We start from the raw sequence: 24,944 nt of genomic DNA, 5'->3' as shown, positions 1-24,944 counted from the left end.
GCATCACCTAAGCTCTCAAACCTGAGTCCACACTTCACGTCTGCTCTTTGGGCTCTCCCTGAGTTCTCGGGACACAACGCCCCTGATACAGACCCTCCCTATGTCCTGGATCATACAGTAGGTGTCAAACACACCCTCCTGCCTTGTGTCTGTCCTCAGTGAAGTGCTTTCTCCTTTGGCCACTGGTGTGACCTCAAAAACAGATTGCATCATGTCACTCCCCTCTGTAAAGACGTTTCTGCCCCCACTCTAACTACAGGATAATGTCTGTGCACTTTTCCACATCTGGGCCAAACGTAACTCCCAAATCCCAAACTCAGTCACTCTTCCCACAGCCACCTCTGCCACCCTGAATGCTCCCACCACAAGAACCCCACACAGCTCCGCAAGCACGCCACACCCTTTCAGAGTACTGTGTCTCTACATGCGGCTTCCTTGGCCTGGAATTCTTTTCTCTCCTGTGTGAGAAACTCCTGTTAACCCATAAGACTCTGCTGATATGTTTATTTGTTCCTTCATCAAACCCAGTACATGCCAACTGAACTAGATTAGACGTATAAGCTGAATAATACGCAGTTCCCTAACTCCAGGATCTAAAGTCTAACGGAGAAGATTGACACAGGAGGGATGAGGGGAGTACCTGATGCTAAGTACAATGAGTGTGATTTGTACAAGGTATGGTGGAGCATAAAGGAGGAGGACAGCTAAAGGGGGAGTCAGGGAGAGAGTGTTGGGGGAGGGGGTGATACCTGAGCTGAGTCTTCAAGGAGGAGTTTGCCAAACAAAGAGGAGGAATAGGTGTTCCAGTGGGTGGGGCAATTTGAGCCAAGACACAGAGAAAGGAGACGGCCTTTTGTCTTCCAAGTCCTTTGTACAAGTTTCCAAATGCCTCTCATTGTGTTATCCAACAGTTTGCTTCCACATATTTTAAATCCCTTGAACTGCGTTGCCTTGCAAGTCCCTGCTGAGAGACCTGGGAGAGCAACGGTTTGGTCCCTTGGTACCCCCGGTGCTTGATTCCTTGGTACCGCCAGTGCCTAAATCAGTGCAGAAAATTAGTAAACATTTGGGGATTGCAAGGAGAAAGAGATGGGATCTCTGGGCCTCTGTTTCCACATCATAAAATGTGAGGATGTGGCTAGACGACTTTGATGGTTCTGTAATTTGAAAGCTGGGCATTTAAATTGCAGTGGGGCATGGGCAGTGGTGGAGAAGTGTGCATTCACAGTTCTTCCTTGATTATCTGGGAACATGATGCTTGCTGGTGATACTTTTAGCCAAGTGGATTCTCATAAAGTCTATTTTTTGATTTATTCCTTCTTGTTATGAAAGCAAGTTGATTATAATCAGCTTTCAGTGTTGCTGATAATATAGGTTGAAAAAAATGCACAGTTTGGGTTATTTGAGGAGTAATCATCTTGGAATAATTGTGGATCAAGTAAATCTGTCTTAAAAAAAACAAGGACGACAACAAAAACAATCTCAGAGGTCAGATTGTTTTTATAAGTCCAGAATGATTGACACCTCTGCAGAAGAGAAGACTTGGGGGCCCCATTTTTGAAGGGCTGCTGTGGAGGAGCATTAGGCATGGTCTGTATGGCCACAAGGTACAGAGGAAGAACCGAATCTGTAGACAGTATAAAAAAGACCTTGGAAAAGCTTAGAGCTTCCCATTGAATGCGATAGGTTTCATTGTTCTTAAGGCATTTAGGCATTCCCTCAATCCCCCCGTGAGACATTGTGGATGGGACTTAGGCACCCAACGGAGAGTCGAATCAGTTGACCTTCAAATTTCCTTCCAATCTCAAATGCCTTTGGGTCTGGTGTGGATCCAAGATAATTTTAGTGAGATCCTTTATATAAAGAGGTAGCCATTCTTTTTCTTGGAAAAAAGAGGCTTGTCATTTTGGTATTGTCATTGTCGTCTCTCATTGTGTCCTTCTGAGAATTAATTCATAGTTACATAGGGCATAGAAGACGAGAACGTTACATGCATGAATTATTCTTGCAGCTATTTTTTTTTCTGGCAAAGTGAAGTGTATTCTTGTGGCTGTTTCTATCTTGGCAAAAGCGAGTGTGTTATTTGCAGAGATTCCTGAGAACACGGTGGCTTTGACATCTGTTTGGGGAGTTATTTGGTCTTTCAGACTTCCTCCAGTGCACAGCAAAAACTCTGAGCTGGAAGGTGCCTCAGTGGCCATTCAGTCTCTCCTCCATTTCCCCACCACCCTCATTTCACAAATATGACATTTTATAGAAAGGCCACAGTAAGGAAAGGGTTAGTAATGAAAGAATGGAGCCAAAAATAACTTGTTGACCACGCCTCTTCCTGCTTCTCACAGCTTCATGGCCTCCGCTGGCCTCTATTGTAAGCCTCATCCCTTTATCACTAAGCCCGTGTATATGAGCACTGCCCAACTCTCAGCACTGCTCTTCTAACCCAACTCAGGAAGGGACCTGTCGCCTTCCTCTATTCCTCCAAAGACACCTGAGGTCATAGGCAAGGATGAAGGAGGCAGAACCTGGAGTCCAATCCAGCATTTTGACTTTTGGTTTTCCTTGCCTGTGGGCTTTGAACCAGGTGAGATCTCAGTCTGCATCCTGTTGAACCTGCAGTGCCTCTGCAAGTTCTAAACACTTCCTCATCTGTAAAATTGGGATGATGAAAAGTTCTACCTTGCAGGATAATTGTGAGGCTTAAATAGGATAATACTTGCAAAGCTCTTACACATAAGGTCTAGCACATAGTACATGCTCAATTAAATTGTGGGTTATTATTATTATTTTGTTTTGTCTACTTGACACCCTACTCCACTCTACTTTTTCTTATCTTGTGCCTTTTGGAAAATAAAAAGAAGGCAGATTCTCTGCCTTTGCTTATACAGGGTACTCGCTCTGCAGAGAGTTCAGTGGGGTGGGTGTTATCCCAGGATTCTCTGCATCTCTTGCAGCAAAGGAGGGGCCAGCTGCTCTGGAAAGTGGATGTGGTGTTGCCCTCACTGCCAGTGGAGAGGTCAGCACTCACCCTCTATTTTGGCCAGTTCCATTCATGGAGGGAAAAATTAGGCTGCTCTGACATCTTAGGCCGATCACTAGGGAGTCAGGGTTTTGTCAGGAGGAAAGCACAGCATCCTTGTTTCTTCTGAAGGAGGTGGAATGTAGTTGTCCATGAAAAGAGGGGAAGTGGAGCCTTCCTCATCCCAGACTCTTGGCTCCCTAGGAGGCCAGGCTCTCCTTGCATTTTCCTCTGGACCCTGCGTTGTCTTCTGTCTGTATTCAGAGCTTAGGACACCATTAATAGTAACAATATTACCAATTCAAGGTATCGTGCAAGCTACATCACAATGTCAGTATGTGTTTTATGTCAGCTTATTAAATCCTCAGAACAGCCACTTGATATTACAGTTTCAACCCCATTTCTCAGGGAATAAACTAAGACTCTGTGGAGAAGAGAACTGCTTTTTCAAGGTCACCCAGCTAATAAGTGGCAGATTCACAAACCCTGTGTGTGCCCATCCTGCTAAGGAGCACTGCATCCTGTGGGAGGCCTCCATTACATATGGCTCTTAGCTTTTCCTGTGCTGGCATTCTATGGCTTCTGCTTTCTCCCAGTCTTGTGACTTTTCAGGGGTTCCACAGGTTGTCTCCAAGTTGTCTCCAATGGCCTTCTCTCCCCCAGCACCCTCAGAAACGTGTACAGTCATCACCGGAATAGCCCAGGTTGGGAGACATGCCCCTCGTAGGGACAGCCACACCATTGCTGGGTGTGCTGGGAAAGCATGCACACTTCACTTCGCTTAAGCAGCAGGCTAGCGTGGCCATGACGTTAGTAACTTACTTAAAAAAGCACCAGCTTAGAGGCTAAGGACCTAGGTTTGAATCCCGGTTTGACTACTGACTAGCTGTGTGCCCTTGGGCAAGTTACTGACCTATTCTAAGGCTGAGTTTCCTCACTTGTAAAAAGAGTTGAATAAAAGTCTCTCCTAATTAGGTTTGTTGAGAAGATCACATACATTAAAACAGCAAAAATTAAAAGTGACATAGTACCTGTAGGAAGCATTCTGTATGTATTTCTTCCCTTCTTCTCCCCACTGTCTGTCCCTTCCTTCCACCTTCAGCCTCCTTCACCCTTGGAGGTTCTGAGTTCATGCTTTGCTCCTCTTCGTTTATAACCAGACCCTGTCTTTAATCAGTGTTTCACTTGGGCTGTACTCTCCTTTCAACCTAGGATGAGATTTCACTTCCCAGATGCTAGTTAGGGCATTGGTTCCTCCTGCTCATCATTAGGACAGTGGAGGAAATGTACGACAGTTAAACAATGTATTGCAGGCAAGCAATTGGGTAATTAACAGCACTCAGTGCATGGCGGTAGGTAAATTGGTAGGGTGGTTCTCATTCTCTGTGTGGGGAGCTTTATTTTTAAAGCAAATATTGTTGTGTTCTTGAGTATGCGTCGCATAGTGTTTGCTTATAGTAATTTATTCCAGGATGGATTTTCCTTTTCTGGATAAGGCCCCAACCTCATGAGTTTGAGAGGGAGCTGGGGCTATAGTCACCCGTGGTTTCAAAGCAAGGGCCCCCTAATGCTGTTTTCTAAAACTGAGGTTGCCATAGTGAACTGATTTGAATACTCTACGTACATTTCTAGCCCATTTTAACCAAAGGGCATTTTATTCTGGAGAAGAGAAGCTTGAAGCATTAGAGGTTTGGAGAGAGCTCTGCTCGTTAAGTGGCATTGGAAAGACTTTCAATTTTCTCTCTGAACAAATTCTTGCAGAAGGTTGGTAAGATGGAAAGAAAGACCACAAAGCCAGGTGCTTAGAAATACATCCTCTTCCCCATTGAGTCATCACAGCCTGAGTTTCTTAAATGATCTCCACATAGCCCGTATTTTCTTTATTATCCCTCTGTAGTGAGGGCTTCTGTGGAATTAAAATCATCTATTAGACTGTTCAAGCCATAAAGGTCTTGGAATTAGGGGTAGAATCTGCTCCTTGGAAAGATGGTGTGAGTGATATGTCCATAGTTCTTTCAGACAACAAGATGTAAATTAAAGCCATGTCCCTTTTTCCTCAAGAGGATCAGGGAGTGATGCTAGGGACCTGTGTGGCCTTCCATGGATCCTCCCTAGTACCCACCAAAACACATAGCAGAACCCCATCATGATCTCAGGGGTGGGAGATAATGGAAGTGTTCCATCCTCCATCATGTATAAATCAGCCTAAACTGCAGGTGATCAGGCTACATCTGGCCATTCCCAGGGAAGCAATAAAGTTCTGGAATGAGTATAGGCTTTAAAGCTGGATCTTCACATCTGTGCTTGGCCACTTGCTAGTACGGGTGTTAGGGTTGGGGGGAGTTTGACCAACTATGATTATTCCTCTTCTGTGGATTCATACTGTCTACCCCAAAGGCTGGCTGTGGGGAGGGATGGTCAAGTGCCAGGCACAGTGCCTTATATGTAGCAGGTGCACAGCCAAGTTAGTTTCCTTCCATTATCTGTAGGAATGAGGGCAGCAGAGCAAAGAAGGAGAAGAGGAGCCATAATAGTCTGGCTCATAGAATAATCCTATAGAGGCAGTAGGGAGTGATGGTTAAAAATGTGGACTCTAGAGTCAAAGTACTTGGGTTCAAATCCTGGCTCTCCTTAGTGACCTGGGACCAATTACCTCAACTCGCTGGTCCAAAATCCATTCATTTATAAAATAGGAGCAGTAATAGTACCTTAGAAGGGTGCTTTGATGTAGGAACTTCTCAATGTAAGTGTTGCTATCACTATTATTATTGGTGAGCTTAGCTTTTTTGGAAATACAGAGAACCCACCAGGTGCTAAAAGTTTTAAAAGAGGAATAGGGGCTGAATTTTAACACCTAGAAATCTCCCATCCAGAGGATTCCAAGATCTGTGCCTGGACTCCTCAGGTGGCACCAGAGAACCAGGTCATTTCTCAGTGAGGGTTGGTAAAGAATGGTGCTGTTGGGCTCATCATGGGTCTCATTTCCTCCTACAGCAGAATGGACAGAGGGAATGGTGGAGTCCAACGTTGGGGAAGTCCTGGGGGAGGGAGGTTCTAATTTATCTTAACACTTATCAACCTTATGGACTGTTTCATAGTGTGTTTGCCACAAATGAGAAAAGATTTGGCCTACTTTAGAGGGCCAGGAGGCCAGTGTAGTCCTTTGGAGAGTTGCGTACCTTCCTAATATTTTCTTAGTAGTGTGTGCTGGACTCAATAAATATGGTTGTGCTAATGAGTCCCAGATCATGGGTTCAGTCCCCAGATGAGCAAGTTGTCTTCTTAATGTCCCAGGTGTTTAGCCCGACATTTCTCACTTTTGGCCTCTGCACACTCTTTTGAATTATACTGAGAAGTATCTGTTATCTATTATAATATGCTTATTAACATCTATCAGAATTAGAGTTTTGCAGAACATCTTTATTTTTAATTTATTTTATTGAAGTCACATTAGTTTATAACATTATATAAATTTCAAGTGTACATCATTTTATTTCGCTTTTGTATAGACTCACCATGTACTCCACCAAGAGTCTAGTTCCCACCCATCACTGTACACGCGATGTTTTACCCCTTTTGCCCTCCACCTACCCCTTTCCCCTCTAGTAACCACCCATCTGTTCCCCATATCTTTGTGTTTGTTTGTTTGTTTATCTTCCACATATAAGTGAAGGCATATGGTGATTGTCTTTCTCTGTCTGGCATATTTTGCTTAGCTTCGTACCCTCAAGGTTCACCCGTTTTGTCACAAATGGCGTGATTTTGTCTTTTTATGGCTGAGTAGTATTCCAGTGTGTGTGTGTGTGTGTGTGTGTGTGTGTGTGTGTGTGTCTGTATATATATGTATATACACCACATCTTTTTTATCCATTCATCTGTTGATGGACACTTAGGTTGCTTCCAAGACTTACTTATTGTGAATAATGCTTCAGTGAACATAGGGGTGCACATGTCTTTTCAAGTTAGTGTTTTTATGTTCTTTGGATAAATACCCAGAAATGGAATAGCTGGATCATATGGTATTTCTATTTTTAATTTTTTGAGAAATCTCCACACTGTTTTCCATAGTGGCTGCACCAATTTACATTCCTAGCTGCAATGTACGAGGCATCCTTTTTCTATATCCTCTCCAACACTTGTTATTTTTCATCTTTTTAATAATAACCATTCTGATGGGTGTAAGGTGATACCTTGTTGCAATTTTGACTTGCATTTCCCTAATAATTAGTAATATTGAACATCCTTTCATGTGCCTGTTGGCCATCTCTATATCTTCTTTGGAAAAATATCTATTCATATCCTCTGCCTAATTTTTGATTGAGTGGTTCTTTTTTTGTTGTTGAGTTGCATAAGTTCTTTAGATATTTTGGATATTAACTGCTTATTGGATATATAATTTGCAAATATTTTCTCCCAGTTGGTGGGTTGTCTTTTCGTGTTGTTGATGGTTTCCTTTGCTGTGCAGAAGCTTTGTAGTCTGATATAGTCCCAATTGTTAATTTTTCTTTTGTTTCCCTTACCTGGGAAGACATGATATTCAAAAAGATACTGCTAAGACTGATGTCAAAGAGCATACTACCTATGTTTTCTTATAAGAGTTTATGGTTTCAGGTCTTACATTCAAGTCTTCAATCCATTTTGACTTAATTTTTGTGTATAGTGCAAGATAATGGTCTACTTTTATTCTTTTGCATGTGGCTGTCCAGTTTTCCCACCACAATTTACTAAGGAGACTTTCCTTTCTCCATTGTATGTTCTTGACTCCTTTGTCAATAATTAGCTGTCCATACATGGGTTTATTTCTGGGCTCTCAGTTTTGTTCCATTGATCTGTGTGTGTGTTTGTGCCAGTACCTTGCTGTTTTAATTACTATAGCTTTGTAGTATAGTTTGAAATCAGGGGGTATGATACTCCAGCTTTGTTGTTTTTTCTCAGGATTGCTTTGGCAGAATATCTTTAGAAAACAGGGACTAGATACTCTTTAATGTCTCTTCTGGCTCAAATGGTTAGTGATCCATAGAATGGACAGGTCTTGTCTGTGAAACATCAAAAACCCAGAGATATTCCAGCAGTGGCATCTCACTCACTCAGTCCTCAGTGAAATCCCAGAGATTGCTAGGAGAGTCTTCAAGCTTTCCGAACATCCGCCTGAACTCAGCTTTCCCCCCTCTCTGCCCACTTCCCCAGTATCCCACTCATTTTCTAAGAAGCAGTGAGCCTTATGTCGTCAAGAGCATTTTGACCTCATTTTGGCAGCACATGTGCTACTGGAAGGCTGCTAAAGGATGTTTTCTCCTTGGCTTTTACATTCCTCCTTGCAAATTACATTCTCAGTCTTTTATTTATTCAGTGAAATTTCATGTTCCCTCCTCATCTGCCATGTTTCTGTGCTTCCTTGTTCCCATTCAAGTCCTTCTTCCACTCTTAAAAATTTGCTCTTTGGTTTTGAGCATGTCCTTATAAATTTTGCCAGTGAGTCATTGAGGTTTTATGCCAGCTCCTGCTTTTAGTAAGTAGAGTCAGGATTTGAACCCAGGCTGCCTGTCATAATAACTACCTTCTAAGGTGTTAGATTAATGGAAGTCAATGGTAGTTCAACCCCTCCAAGGGGGCATTGAACACCTGGATCAGGAGCTCACACATGAAATCTATTCCAGCCCAGATGTCCATGCAGACAATTTCTGGTATAATGTGCGTCACTGGTTCACACAGTTTTGGTGCTTCTCACTGCAAACTTTGTTGGTTGCAATTTACTTGTGAAATTCTGAATCCACAATGGGGCCCTGACTCCATATAACTTCTCTTTAATCTCTCTAGTGTAGAGCCCCTGTCTGTTGATCCAATAAGCTCTGGTCACCTTCTTTTTGTAGTTCTCATGATACTTCCGATTGACCGTTCACTGTGTGTCTTTCTTGCGATCTAGGAGCTCCACAGGGGCTGGGCCTTGTCTGCCTGATTCACTTCTCTGTCCTGATCAGGTCTCTTAGAACTTGGTACAAAGTAAGCATTTAATAATTGAATGAATGAATGAATGAATGAATGCACAAACGAACAGATGAGCTGATCAACCAACCAACCAACAACTGAACATACAAGTCTACCAACGGATATTGTGCATGTGCCTCTCTGTTGTTATAAATTTTTAAAGCCTTGACTATAAGATAGATCTGTAGAGATGCTTCTCCTTCTTTCTCCCTCTGAAGCTTTGCCTACATATCCCATATCATCCCTTTCCTCTTTTCTCTTCCCCAGGCCCTGGGTATAGAGGTCTCTCAGCCTCGGTAGGTACCACTGATGCCAGCATAAAGTAATAATAATCACCCTCACATATTGAGTGTCTCCCTAGCCAAGTGCATGCTAAAGCCTTTATATGCATTATTATTTCGTGTAGGTGCTGAGGAAACTGAGGCCTAATTGCGTTAAATAATTTGCCCAGGCCCAATGAGCTAACTGGAGCTAGAATTTGAGCCCAAGTCTGGTGATCACCAAGACCATATTCTTGCTTTGTGCCCCTCCTCTGATTGGGGACCCTATTTCACTGATCCAGGGATAGCAGCCCTGGCTCAGGCATCCTCGGTTCTCTGGAGGGGGCTGTCAGCCAAATGATGGCTTTGGAGGCTGCAGCCTGCCCTGCCTGTCTCCTGTGTTATTCCATTAGAGAGCAGGCCCTCAGCCTCCGCCTCAGGGCATCTGAGCCTCATGGGGGCACCAAGGCTAGATGGCAGATAGTATTTGCATGTTTGGTTTGTGGCAGGAATATTCAGAGCTGCAATTTGTTTCAGTCCATCACGAGAGGCCAGAGGAATGACCTTCAGCTCTCAGTTGGGTGGGCAGCTTGACTGGAGATTTGCAGCTAGGCAGGCCCCTGAACAGTCAGGCTGTGGCCCAGAACAGGGCCAGGCCTGGAAAGAGGCCTTAACGTCAGGGTAGGAATATGATAACCATGAATCTAAGGGCTTTTCCAGCCCAGGTATAATTAGCAAAGGCTTTAAGGAGGTAACTTTTGAGTAGATCTTGATGGAGGGGTGAGAGTTTACCTGACCAGGAGAGAAATTCAGTCCTTTGCGGGTACCTCTTTGCCTCATGGAAGGCACGTCTATGCCTTCTGGAGGGTACCCCTGTGCTTCATGGTGGACAGGGCACAGAGATGCTGGGGGTTAAATGGCTGATATTTAATCAGGAAAGTGTGTGCATGAATGATGGTAGAGCAGTGAATCTGATCACCAATCAGTAAGAATCTGAGAAGACAGGGCCTACTGATGCAAACCACGAGCCCGTTTCCCCACCACGTAATTTTTTTCTTGCTCTTCCCCCACCTGATTTTACCTAAGAGGAGATTACCTGAAGACTCCAGATGGGAATTTGTCTCAGACTTACAGGACAGGGCAGCTTCAGGATCACCTTTTCTATAGGTATCTAGAGACTCAAGGAGAGGTGGATCAACATGGACTAGGACATGATACTCTCAGGGGGCCAGAGTGAGCTTGATGTCTCTCTACCCTCATTCCCACTGGACCTGGCAATGTGATAGGGACCCAGCAACTTCTCAAACCTTTCACTTTCCAGGCTTTTGCATCTACCTGATTGTCCGTGGGATGCCCCTTGACTGCCCCCTGGACTGTCCCTTGCTGTAGTAAGAGCTGGCATATTTTCCATGACAGATTTAACTTTTAAAAAGCCCCTTGCTACAGACGGCCTGCCGAGATGGTGCCCACTGTTTGGAGATCTATCTGTGACAGCTCCCGCATTCTGCTGCATTTCCCAGCACGCTACTTGCAAATGCTTAAACCAGACACGAGAATAGCTTCTGGTCTGCAGAGTATGAATTTTTAAGAGGGATACTTGTTCTTATTACAGCGCCTAAACTCCTGCACTCTTCAGGCTGGAGCATGTGTCCCTTTGGCACTTCCTGTTGGTGAGATGCCATCGTGCATCCTAACCCTGTGGGACCTCTCGAACCATCTGGATGAATCGAGAAGTGAAGCTGGGCCCAGTGACTGGAAGCAGGGAGAGGGCTTCCCCAGGCATGAGACAAATCCTGTGGCAGATGGCAGGGGTTGGAAGAATAACATGGAAAAAGAAGAGAACACTGGCAGAGTTAGGAAATGGCAGACAATACGAGAAATCCTTGGTGATGGATGTTAACTGGACTTATTATAGTGATCATTTCACAATATATACAAATATTTAAACATGTTGTATACCTGGAACTAATTGAATGTCATATGTCAATTACATCTCAATTTAACAAAATACTGAAAATCCTGACAAAGAAAAGGGTGCTACTAAGAGCTCCGCAGGGAGCAGCACACCTGGTAGTAAATTGGCAAATTTCCTTCCCGAAAGTCCCTCACTCAAGCACTTGGAGGGTTTTTGACGTAGGAATTTGATTTCATAGAAGTGATGGAATGATCATGTGAGGCTCAGGAAGCGTGAAGGGCGCTGCTTTTCTCTGATATCTTCTCTATTTGGTTTGCGCCTGGCTCTGGGGAGGACTCAGAACATTCACTGGGAGCGGAAGCCACCATCTCTTGCCCTGGGACACTGAGGATGTGGGGAAAGAACTGGGCTAAGGGAGAGAAAGGGGCCTGAGAGATACAGGCAAAGGTACCCTGAGCCTTGGAGGGCTTCAGGAGGACAAGTGGAGTTTGCAGACATTCTTTATTGAAGAGAGAAACCTGGTGCCTGCTCCGCTCAGCTGAATGTCTTGCCTGGAGAGGCAGAAGCCTTTGCTAACCCCAGACTGTGAGCTGGGTTGGAGGAAAAACCCACGGACGGGCTTGCATGCCAAATCCAATTTTCTCCATCCTTCCACTACGGGCCAGGGGAGCCGAGCAGCAGAGTGGCTTTGGTTCGCTATTAGGCTGCATGTTGAGGCAGCTGGGAAGCTGCCAGGATTTTCATGCTGTGCTTTGTGCTTAAGCACTTCCTAATTCCACTCTGACGTTTCTCTCAGGTTAGAACCTGAACTGGGCTGGTTTCCGCTCAAGCTTGTTGACGAGTGCTAGAGGCAGCGCCTAAGTACTTGTGGCCACAAGCGATAAAACTCCTTGGAATCTATAACCAATCATTTCAAGCAGCACTTCCATGTCCCAGCCCACCTCTTAGCAGAGCTGCATGCCATGCCCTGCGCAGGGCAGCACGCCCTGTGCTCTGTGCTTCCTTCTTCCCTCTCGCCCACTGCTGGTGACTGCTCTGTGTGCTCAGGGGTAGCAGAGGGGGCCAGAACATAAGCAGCTGCCCCTTTGTCACTGCACGGGTTTTGGCTACTACCGTCTCCTCCTGCAGAGCCAGGCACTGCTTGCACCTGTGCGTGCACACCCCTCTCACACTTGTGGCTGGAAGTTTGCAGGCTTTCCAATGGACTGATCCATCTGCCAGCAGCGTTCAGTGTTTTGCGTGTGTGTATGTGTGTGTGTGTGTGTGTGAGCAGCATTTCCTCCTGTCACTGATTAGTCCTGAAGGAGGCAGCCAGGGACGAGAGGGCTGGACAATCCACCAACCATCCCCTGGATCCAGTCACCCCAAGCATCGTGCTCCTTTACCAGTCGGTGTTTGGAGTCAGCTTTGCTTGGCTAGGGAAGTACTTTTTTCTTCCTTTGTGTCAGAGGTAAAGATTAGCTTGACATCTCTAAGCTTGAAAACCCTGGAATGTGCCATGTGGTGGTCAGTTGTTATTTGTGTACATGTGGTATGTACTTAATGGAGAATAAATGCCGCCATTTGGGGCTGCTTGCTTGAACCCCAAATCCTTAGTCATCACAATGGGCTGAGAATAGGGGTGTGGAAGGGCCTGGGGAGAACAGAAACTGTACCTGTAAAGTACTCTGGGTGCAGGGCCTTTTAGGCCAGGGACCCTTCATGGAGTTTACGAATAATTCATTGCTACAACCCCCTAGTGAGTGTACTATGGATTATTTATGATCCTGGGGCTTTGGTTCAGGAGACAAAAGACATTCTCTCAGTGGGAAGCGGTGCATCCAGGGCCCTGGCCCTGAGCTTGGAACAAATGTCCAGGGCAGGTCCTGCTTCCTCCCCTCAGTGAGGCCAAGGACAGCCCTGTGGAGGAGCCTGGCCTCTGGCTTTCTTATGCTGTCAATGGCATCCAGACTCCAAGTTTCAATTGCTGTTGACTTAGTTTCTGCTTTATTTGTGTGTCTTTTCTATTATTTGCATATGTCCTGGATGGTCTAGCAGTCTTAAATTTCCCTTATCAGTCTGGAGCTTCCCAAAGAAAAGAAAACCATCAGACTGGAAGGTTCTTAAGAGTGGTACTGTGCTGTCTCCCCTCCACCTCCCAGCACACACTCACATGGGGGATCCCCAAGTGGCTGCTGTATCAAATTGCCATAGACTGGGTGGCTTAAAGCAACAGAAATGTATTCTCTCATACTTTTGGAGGCCAGAGGTCTGAAATCAAAGTGTCGGTAGGGCCATGCTCCCTCCAAAGGCTCTAGGGCAAATATTTCCTTGCCTCTTCCAGCTTCTGGTGGCTTCTAGTGATCCTTGGCTTGTGGAAGCATAACTCCAATCTCTGCCTCCGTATGCAGATGGTCTTCATCCCTTGTCTCTGTGTATCAAATCGCCCTCTCATTTCCCTCATAAAGACACCAGTCATCAGATTCAGGGCCCACCCTAAATCCAGGATGATTACATCTTGAGATCCTGAAATTAATTACATCTGCCAAGACCCTATTTCCAAATATGGTCACGTTCACGGATACTGGGGCTCAGGGCTTGGACATATCTTTTGTAGGGATACAGTTTAACTCAGGACACCACCCTTTACCTCTGCCTCCTCTTCTTTTTCTTCTTCCTCTTTCTCCTCTTCCGCCTCCTTATCCTTCACTTCTCCTTTCTCCTCCTCTGCTCCCTTTTTCTCCTCTCTCTTCTCCTCCTTGAGCACCTTCCCAGCACAGGAATTTTTTTTCTCACAAGGAATATTCTTGTGTAAGTTGTGTTTCTTCTCCTGGATGGTTCTTGGAATAAGGTCCAAGTATTTGATTAATTCTTTGAATCTCAGAGTAAAAATCGTTTTCCTTTGCTTTTTCATGAGCAGTGTCTACTTAGAACCCAGTGGAAGTCTCTGCTTGACAGAAAGATTCACAAAGCACAGAGAGCATCAGGATCTCAGAAAAGAGCTTTGTGTTAGACATTAGAGAGAACTTCCAGCTGGTAGAGGTCATAAGGTGACGGGAAGTCATACCTAAGGGGGTTGTGGACTCTCCTCTTCACTGCGGATGGTCAAGAAGAACCTTTTGTTGACTTTCTAGCTCTGATCTCTGTCATTTTCTTGTTCTAAAACCTTTGATGGTTCCTAACAGCCTCAGAATAAAGTCCAGACCCAGGGATGTCAGGTAAACTTGTACTTCCAGCTACAAGGCAGATGGCAACTTCATGCTGTTGTCTGACACTGGGCCCTCTGTGCGACAGTTACAGAACACGCTATGCACTTATTTCTGTGTGTGTCCTCTCCCTTGGAATGTCCTTCAGCCTGCCTCACCTCCTCCCATCAAGACCCAATCCAGTCTCGAAACCCAGCTCAGATTCTACTTCCCACTTCCTCTTTCAGTCTATGTCCAGCTAGAATCTCTTTCTTTAATTTTTCTTTCATGGTATTGTGTTTGTTCTTTAGCAGGGGTATCACCCTTGGTTCACTATATGATTAAGCACGTGTCAAATTTTTCCTTTGGATTTTGGGGCCTTCTTCATTTTTTATTCCTTGCATTTCTTCATACACTGCCTGGTACTTAGAAGACAATAATTTGGTCTACTGGAATCACAGCTAAGTTGCCACTCTCTCTGCCTTTGCAGTTCAAGTGCAAGGGTCGCAGGTGAAGATGCCAGCGCCATGTATTTGACCAGCCTTTTCTTTCACCTCCCTCCAGCAGTCACCCTCAGGCCCAGCCAGACTTCTCCCCCAGGGTGATGAGCTATCTCAGGTCTCCTGGGACTGTCCTGGTTTCAGCATTTAAGGCTCCACATCCTGAGAGATACCTCAGTCCCAGGCAAACTGGTCACCCTACTCCACACTCCCCCTCTCCTGACTCTTGCTGAACGTCTCTGTGAATTGAATTGTATGTCAGCCTCCATCTTTCTCTACTCATTTGTCATATAAGCACTAAAACTGCTTCCTTCATCTGCAGGTAGGAGTCTGGCCTTGGCCCTGCACAGCCCTCCCAATGCTTCGCCCACATGCAGTCTCATAAATGTGACTGAGCTGTCTGAACTTTCTACCAGCTCATCAGCCTCCTGGCCTCCTCTCTCTTCTGCTCCACTTCAGCCCAAACTCTAACCTGATCCCTGTAGCTGACCCTCCCAGGTAACCTTTCCCCTCCTGTTTCCTTCCCAATTCCCTACCTTTATCATATCAATGCGGGCCTGGGAGGGTTGGATCCCAGACAAAACTCTCCCCTCTGTAGAGCCACAGCTCAAAGATCCCTCCTCCATAAAGCTCTCCCCAGGAAACTTTCCTACCAGCTCATCACCATCCTCACTCTTCCTCTGGGGCTCCTAAGTGATTGAATGGAGCAGAACCCCTTCAGGGAAGTACCTGGTGCCCTGGACTAGTTGTGGGGACCTTGGTTTACCATTATAAGAAGTTCTTAATCTCAACTTAGTTAATTGTAAAATGAGAAAGTTAGGTGAGCTCTAAGCTTGGATTCTAATCTACCCACCCTGTCTGCTCTGGAGAGCATATGATACAAATGTCTTAAGCAAGAAGGCATTGAGAAGAGGCCTCTGAAATCTTGGCACATCCCCTACCACCTGTCCCTGCTTGATTTGTAATTCCTATCTTTATCCTTTGATTCACTATAATCCCATCGTGATCGAGGAGGTATGAATAGGACAAAAAAGCCACCACCTACAGCTTAAGAGATTTTAAAGTACAATTAAAAGACCCTGATTCCTTTCCCATGACTTGGCTTACAACACTGAAGATTTGGGAGGAGAGGTTAAATTCTTGAGTCCTGTCCCTGGCTCGGTTTTCACCAGAGCCAAAGCTATGTCTCATGTTTCCCTCTGTGCCCCAGATGAACTTGTCAGGACCTACTTGTTGCTGCCCTTGGGTGTTTTCAGTGTAGCTGAGTCTGTTGAAGTCATGGACTGAGTGACCTCCTGGCTTCAGACTCTGTAACATGTGCACATCTTTGAGTGAGTGCACACATGCTTTTAACATCTGCACGCCCCTTTACTTTGGACAAGGCATTTCATGTGTTTTATCTGATCTGGTCCTTGCAATGACTTTGTGAGGTTGATGCTATTAATTAGTCCTATTTTCCATATGGGGAACCTGAGGCTCAGAGAAGTGAAATGTGGGCGTATGTGGTAAAACTAGAACTTGAACGCATAGCCTCCAACTCCAAATCCCACATCCTTTCTACTAGCCCGCCCCACCTGTGTGTGCCAGCAGTGGGATGTGAATGCCCTTGGATCCCCCCACACAAGGGTCCTGAGAACATGCTACTGACAGAGGTGGCCAAGGGGAGCTGCCTCGTCCCCGGCTTAGTTCTGTAAACCAATGTCTCAATCTCTCATGTGCATGCAAATCAGCTTCAATCTTGTTAAAATGTGGATTCTAATTCAGTAGGTCTGGGGAGGAGTCAAAATCATGTTTCTAACGAGCGCCCAGCTGATGCTAGCATTGCTGGTTGGCAACACTTTGAGGAGCACAGGCGAGCGGCAAGGCTGTACACAGCTCTGGTCGACACATGGGGAGGAAAAAGGGCGGGGAATCTCTGTCTCCCCAGGCCTCGACCCAGGAGTCCACTGTTCTTCTCTGTGTGGCAAAGGCTGTGGGGAGGCCCAAGGATGCTGATCCCTGGAGTGTAGAGGAAGTGTTCCTGTGTGGAAACATGCTCACAGTTGTCATCACCCAGGGCTCAGATGATGAAAACAAGGCAATCTCTCAGGAGCCACAGTCAAGGTGGGAGGTGAGGACCTGTAGGAGCAGGTGACGTTCAAGGCCCTGACACTGAGATTCTGAGCATAATACAGAGATGACTCTCACTGTTAGGGCTCCCTGAGTATGGCCAATGCCATCCTTTCTTTGCTCTTCGGGTCTCCCACACCAGCTATTTTCTCTCCCCCAGGTGCAAATCTACCCATCCACCATCATCCCTGCTTACTTAAAGGCCCGGTTGAAAACACTCCTGAAAGCCGTCCCTGGTAATATGCATCCCGTGAGCCTCTCTGTGTGCAGGTGATGGACCTGCCTGGGCTCTGAGGTTGCTGTGGGTAACGTTCCTGCCCAGCCAGGTGAACTGGAGACCCGTCCTCTTTGGGTTCTTCTGAGGGCCTGGGTGAACCTAGTGGGAACCCTAGGGGCATTTGTGTGGGATGGGAGACCAGAGGGTGTCAAGGGCTGAGCCTCCAGATCCAGACAAGATATGGCTGCCAAAAGGAGTAGAGCCAGGGGGAGAATTCAGTGTGGGGTGGAACAGGGAGGCCAAAGGTGGAAGGCAGAGCAGCTGAAGGCTGAAGCCAGGGGCAGGGGGCGCAGGTGGGACAGTGTGAGGGGTTCAGGCCCGAGGCTTTGAAGAAAGCTGGAGAGGGGCAGGCCAGGCTCTAGGGGGCTAGTACAGGGAGGCCTTGGGGTGACAGGAGCCAAATGGGGTCAGACAGCCCAGCGAGGAGGGGTAGGCAGGTCTCCACAAAGCCAAATCCGCCTTCCAGTTGGAAAACCACCTCAGAATCGATGCCCACCTAGGGTGGGCCGGGGGGGGTCTTCAGTGTAAGGGTTTAGATGTCCTCTGAAAGGCCCTGTGCCTGTTGATGTTGGCCTGGCACCTCCTAGTGGAGCACCATGTCTTGGTAGGGCTATGGTTATGATTATATAATTTATATAGTACATAACATTTTGCTTTTGCTGGTTCTTTTTATTACCATTTCCCAGTAATGAGTTTCTCCCTAATGTGCAGCCCTGCTCTAGGCACTGTGCTGTCTCTAAAACAAATCTAAGGATTTCAGGGTCGGGATTATGGGCGGGGGATTATATGTACTTCTGCACATAATAGTTGCTCAATAAATGCTCCATTAACTAAGGACTTCTTTCTCCTTCTGATCTCTTAAAAGTGGCTGTCTCTGAGGAAGATCGAGTGTGATATATGTGTTTTGTTTTTGATGGTCAAGATTGGGCATGAAGGAGTGGAGATCATGGGTTAAAAGAACCCTGAATACTCATCCTACCACTTCATCCCCACAGAGTCTGCCTGGACTCAGGAGCATGGCGTGTTGGTTCCTGTTGGCCTCCTGTATGTTACACACAATGCATCACCCCGGGACCTGGCCTTTATGCCTTGCAGCTGTGGTTCCCCTGGCAGCATGAAATCAGCTCTGCCCTGGAGCAGAGCCAAGGCACGCAATGACATAACTCCTGCCTTGTATCACGTTATAACAGATGGATGGCTTTTAAGTCTGGTGACCATAGTTTCTCAGCTGGCGTATGTAGTCTAGAAAAGGTCTTTTCACCTGCTTTCAGGAGCAGATGGACATCTGGAACTATAATTTTGGATATACCAAATACCAGAATTTCCAGGTTAAAAAAATGGAGCAGAATATTCAAATCCTGCCTGCTCTAGAAAATGGAGGGGATGCAGTGCACCCGTAAAGCATTTCCTCGCAGAGATCTTCCTTGACCCTCGTGCTCCCAATCCAAGTTAGTTCCCCCATCGGTTTTTACTCCGAGCACCGTTTTCTTCCTTCCTAGCACTTAAAAAATGTATAATGTTAAGTACACAATCTTTGTTTGATATTTGCTTCTCAGAGTAGTTTTGTCCTCTGCTGTATCCTCAGTAATTAATGGTACCTGTGTCTTGCAGGCTGGGTCCCTGTGATCTTCACCTCTCAGGCACTAGGCATGGTTTCCAAGGTGTGGTCCCTGGTCAGAAAGGCAAGTTCTTGGCCCACCCTAGACCTATTGATTTCGGATCTCTGGAGCTAGACCCAGAAAACTTATTTTGTCAAACCTTGCAGGTGATTCTAATGCCCCCTAAGTCTTGAGAACCATCGCATTAGGGTTTGGGACAAATTCTACAGTGTCACTCAGCATAGGTTAGGGAACAGCCTTACAGGAGCTGAAGGTCACTAAGAGAAGAGAGACATGGGTTCCTCAGCTCCTCTCATCATCTCAGAGACAGGTGCTGGGGCCCATTCTGGGTCTGCATTCCAGTGGAGGGACTCACCCCCTTGCCCATCTTCCCTCTTGTAGAATGCATGAGAGAGGAAGCTGGTAGTGAAGGGACAGAGAAAGGCCTTGGCACAGGCAGGCTGATCTGGGGAGCCAGCTGATCTCAGGAGTAGTCTGATGGTAGACCCCACCCACTCTGACAGAGTGGAAGCCCCCAGCCCCTGGGAAGCGGAGCGTGGGTATAATGCCTCCCCCAGGGAGAAGGAGAAGCTCCCGGTTAGCTCACTGCCCAAATAATGCAGAATGAGATCCCAGGACCATTGTGGGACAGTTTGGCTCTCAACCCTGGCACGTCGTAGGCATTCGATACTTTGGGAATGAATGATAGAGTCACTGCTAACTCTGAAGCTGATTTTGCTTTTCTGAGGTTTGGGTTGGTCACCAGCAGACTTGTGTCTGCCCAAATATTCAAACAGTAATGATCTCTCTTGATGGGCAGGCCAGAGGCTGTGTTAAAACAGGTGCCTGAGGGCCCAGCCCCGTGGCCGAGTGGTTAAGTTCGTGTGCTCTGCTTTGGGGGCCGAGGGTTTCACTGGTTCGGATCCCAGGTGTGGACATGGCACTGCTCATCAGGCCATGCTGAGCCTGTGTCCCACATAGCACAGCCAGAGGGACCTACAACCAGAATATACAACTATGTACTGGGGGCTTTGGGGAGAAGAAAAAAAAAAGAAACAATTGGCAACAGATGTTAGCTCAGGTACCAATCTTAAAAAAACAAAAAAAAGAGGTGTCTGAGCTGGACTTGCAGATTCCCCACTCCCATGCAGTCAGCCTGGCTTCTGGGGGAGCCTTGAGGGTTCCTCAGCTCCACTGCTCTGATTGTAACTAGCATCCCAAGACTGCCAGGCCTTCTCAGAGACTCCCAGTCGCTCTGCCTCAGGACCCCTCAGGTGGTGGTCAGTGGGAGTATTTCTTTCTACTCGAATGGAAAAGCTGACCTCACAGGTTTTTTGTGAGGCAACCCAGCCCTCCTGGGAAAGCGGATCTTGCCTTGATCCCACTGTCTCACCCAGGGCGCTCTGAGTGACTTTATTGTTTAATTAGCAGCCTCTGAACAACTGTAGGGAAACCAATTACATGGTGCCTTCCCTGACACCTATAGGAACAATAGGGCTGTCCTATGGGCAAGTCCTCAACCCCGGGCTCTCATCTCTTTCTGCTAATCTCCACGCCCTTTGCTTTGGCCAGAAGCTTGCATTTCTCCCCCCATCTTTTGTGAAGTAATCTCTGATTAATTTATCACATGAAACATTTACAAACGGCCTCCTTCCTTGACTCTTTTTTCTCAGTGCTTTAATCTCTATCTTCTTTCTCTATTTCCTTCCTGCTGAAATACATGTTCTGGACCTATAAATAATGCCACTGACAATGCTTTGAAGTATTTTTGTAGTGTTCTCCACCCCTGAAAACATGCAGACACACAGATACACACAGGCACAGGACCTCCCTACACCAATGAACTGAGTCTCCTTGATCTGTTTTCATAACGTGAATCTCTCAGATTCTTTATTCTTCCTCTCGCTCTGCCTTAGGCTCCCACAGCTCATTAAACCTGCTCCCAGGTATGATTACCCTCCAGACTGCTTCTCCAGGAGCTCTCCTCCAGAGATGACAGCTGGTAAGGTGGGGGCATTAGGGACGCAATCAGGGCCTTTATTTACTGTCCTTTACTGGGAAAGTGCCTGAGGCAGCAGGCTGGGACCTGAACTACAGTGCTCTCACTCTGATTCAGCCCCTCCCTCAGGCCCTGCTGTGTGTCCAGAACTGTGCTAGGAGAAATACAAGCGATGCAGGGGTCCGGGTGCTGCTTCCTCGAGCTTATAGGAAATTGAGGGCTGTGAAACTCTCAAACCAAGACTCCCACTTCCCATCTGCTGTGCCCCAGCATGGTTCCCCTGGCGACTCAGAGGTAAAAATCGTGGGTACTAGTGCATCAGGACTTCTTGTGGAATGAAGGGAATCCTTTTATGACGACTCTTTGGTCAGACGTCACCTTGAACCAATGGTCCCCTTTTGCTAAGATTTACTCCAGCTTAATTTTCAGAAACAAAATAAGATTTCTTCTAGTCAAACTCCCAGAAAGAGAATAATTCCTTTGGAATTCATGGTGACTAGATTAGATGTGTTGTCCTTTTCTTCATTGTTTTAGTTTTCTTGGCCTTTCTTTAACCAACTTGGCACTTCTGAGAAGGCCTGTATTCGTGCAGTGCCATCCCATCTTGCTCTCGGCTCCAGCAGGTGACTCCCTGTCTGAGCCCTGGCAGCTCACCCAGTTGTGTTCCTTCCAGCACTATCTCTAATCAATTTACTTTAGGCAAATTGAGCAGGATCTTGCCTGCCAGGAATCCTGTCTAGGGCTTTTAATCTAGCTGTGCTCCTCTGCCCACCTGCAACACAGTTCCTTTATGTAGTTCTTTAGAATACTCTCACACTAATGTCAAGTGAATTAATGCAGACCATCATTGCAGGGATAAGCGGGTGCCCCAGGCTACCCCTCTAGGTTGGTGGGCTGTTGACTCTTCCTACTCGGTAGCTGAGGTGGATCCCCAGCGCACTGAACGTTGGTTGTCCCTGCCATTTGGGACACATCCTCTCTGGTGTAGAGCTTTCTGGGGTGGCCTTCCGTTCCCCACCTGTGCCTCCATCCTCCTCGTGCCTGATTCCTTGCAGCAGGGCTGCCATAGAACTTGCTCAAGTGCAGCTGGGTATCAAGATCCCAGAGCTGGGAGCCCCAGGAAGGAACATGGCCTGTGTCTTTGCTTCTGCCTGGCCCCATCTTTTATAGCCGTTGTGTTTCCCATCTCCTTATTCTATTCCTTCCTCCTTTTGCCTTTCCCACCTGTATAAGCAGGAGGACTGGAACAAGACTGTCGAGGAGGAATCAGTTTGGCATGGGTCCGTCTGCACTCCCCTTGCCTTTTGGCATTTTCTTGCACTGTTTATATGGAGCACGTTGTATTTACCACTGTGTTTCAGTTTAGTAATATGAATTCATTCATTCATCCCATTGTTGGTAAACTCTATGTTTACAGAAGCCAAAATAAAGAGGAAGCTTTGCAATATTCTTTTACTTTTTATGTCTTCGTTTTCATGGATCATGTGGGGATGGGATTCAGAAAGCCCTTCTGCTCACACTTAACCACACATACCCCAGCCATTGGAAGGCTCCCAGTGGCCAGTTTGTCAAAGCTTGCAATGGGCCAATTTAAAAGAGCATGTGTCCCCTCAGGTGGAAGTTATTTAGTCTTTTTAGAAATATTTTTATATCAGGAGAAAGCAGGCACCTTGATCACCATGATTAGAATGATTGAAGGGATTGCCTTCAATTCTGGTTTCAAGACAGCTTACCTGTCCCATATCTCAGCCTCTGGAATGGGCTTTGCCTGATGGTCTGTGATCCCTCCATCGTGTGGATTGTTGCAGAGATGCTCACCATTTCTCCCTCCTTCCCTCCTCACTCCCTGTGCTTACCGTGTAAAAGAGACGGGCAGAGTGTGTTTTGGCTCTCCCTAGCCTGAGTTTGGTTCCTCAAAAGGCTCTTTGGTAAAGAAGTATATTTTTTATTCACAAAATTTCATCAGAGACTTTTTCCCAACGTAGGGAGAAAGAGCAAGAAAAGACAGCAAACCTAAGGAGAAGATCATTTCACATTCACCTAATTAAATCTCAGCAAGGGCCAGGGAAATAAGACAGTGTCAGCCTGTAAGTAAAATTCTGAACACTTTACAGAAGAGAACAGCTTCTGGGGGAGGGTAAGACTGAGGATCTAGGAATAAAAGGAGGAAAAATACACCCAGTAACAATATAATTGGGTAATCAGGAGAGGAAGAGAGCACCGGGTGTGAGAAGCCTCATATCGTGGCTAACGTTTCATCAGGCCTAAATATAGTCACCATTGTTAGAAGGTAAAAAGTCCATTTTTTTTACAAAAAGATAGGAGAGAATGTAAAGAGCTTTATCAGAGAGTTGATTTTGCCACTCTATTTGAAGAATATATTTGAATATAATTTAAAGAAGACAGGGTGGGACATTCTTTTCATAGATGGTATTTCCTGGTGTGGCGGGGAACACTTTGAATGTACTGATGGAAGTGAGGGTGTTGGACTTGGTTGTCTTGTTCGTCTGTACCTGTCTGTGCTCCCCTGCCTTGTGTACCCTTCTTGCTATCACATCAAGTCTTCCCTTCCTTAAAATCCCTGGGTGGGCCTCACTTTTCCCAGGAAGCTTTACTATCTTTACTCAGCCCTTATCCCTCCAGCAGCCACATATTTACTCTGTGCCATTGCTGCAGATTTTTTGTTTGTTGTTTATGTTCGTGTGTTTGCTTTTTCTCATGGTACCCTGGGATGATCTTTAGGACAGAGACTAAGATGGAACAGCTGGGCTTTTCCACCTGTAGGTCCTGGTGTCCTGGAGCTGGGTTCAGGTTGCACTCAGAGGTCCATCCTCCTGGGGCTCACAGAGGATACTCTGTCCAGGGTGCTGATTGGCTGTCTGTCATGCACTTAAGATGACTTCCAAACTTGAGATGTCTTAGACTGAAAATTTGTTTTTGCTAAAGCCCTGTGGCCAATTTCCAAACAAAACTACAAGCATTTTTAGTTAGAGTTGAGAAAAGCTATCAGTGGGCACTCATGTCAGACTGTTAAGGAGCTTTTATCAACATTTCTTTCTCCCTGACCCCTGCTAGTCTCCTTTCAGCAAAAACAAGCCTGGTGATGTCAGAGAAATTGTGCAAAATCAGCCCAACAGATTAGACTCATGGTGAGTTTGGATCCTGCCAGGTTGGCATCATCCGGGGATTTTCCCTGGCCAGACGTGGCCTTGCAAAGTCAAGAAAGCCAACCACGCAGTCTAGGTTTGGCCTCCAGCTGTTGCTTGGGTGCCTGTCTTATTCCAGCAACTTTGGTCCAGGATGAAGGGTTCAGTCCTAGACACCATGTAGGAGGACAACTGACCCCACTGTTCTAACCCTTGGCAGGACAGAGCATTTTTGAGCACACAATTGGCCAATCACCCTCCGAATTCTGTATTCTTTCTTTGGCAATCAAGCTTTAAATTTTGGACAATTTTCACACAATCTCCCACTTCAACTTCTTGAGCTTCCATTTCCTTTTCAGTAAAATGAGCTAACTCACATTTTAGAGCTGTAAAGGAATATGGGAGCCTGTCAGAGTTATTTTCGGTAGGATTGTGGAATTTTAGAGTGAGAGGAGAGTTCTTAGAACGTCAGCAGCAAGATGACTAAACTAGTCTGATGAGAACTCATGGAGCACGTAACACTTTTGCCGAGGGGCTGGGGAACCAAGAACAGAGAGGAAAGGAATTGGGAAATGAAGTGGCCCATCAGTTAGAGTTACTGAATTTCAAACAACAGAAAATGACACTGGCTAATTTGAGGAAAAGAATTTATTGGAAGGACGTAGAGTAGTTAATAGAAATGACGGTGTAGCTGAAGAATCAGGCTGAGAAAAACAGGACTCAGGACAGACCAGGTCTCCAGACACAGGACTGTCAGGGCTCCACTGTGAAATGGATCCATTCCAACTGTTTTTCCCTCTTCTCATCCCTCTGGATTCACAGACCCAGGAGAGAAAGCCCAGTTGTCCTAGCTTGGGTCATGTGCCCAGCTTTAGCTAGATTTCCTCCTTGTTCAAAAATATATAATTCATGTCTCTGATGTGTCTATGGCTATGTTGTGTATCAGAGATACATCAGTGAACAAAATTGGTGCCT

The 24,944-nt window shown here is 46.2% G+C and overlaps 1 protein-coding gene across 4 annotated transcripts in view; it reads left to right on the top strand.

Annotated features, from left to right (window-relative positions):
- Nucleotides 1-24,944, top strand: part of KCNH1 (potassium voltage-gated channel subfamily H member 1) — a 370,873-nt gene that overhangs the window by 284,357 nt on the left and 61,572 nt on the right. The window lies entirely within an intron of this gene.

The sequence above is a fragment of the Equus asinus genome, chromosome 25, assembly GCF_041296235.1.
Source record: "Equus asinus isolate D_3611 breed Donkey chromosome 25, EquAss-T2T_v2, whole genome shotgun sequence".
In the NCBI taxonomy this organism is placed as follows: Eukaryota; Metazoa; Chordata; class Mammalia; order Perissodactyla; family Equidae; genus Equus; species Equus asinus.
This window is presented reverse-complemented; position numbering and strand designations above follow the sequence as displayed.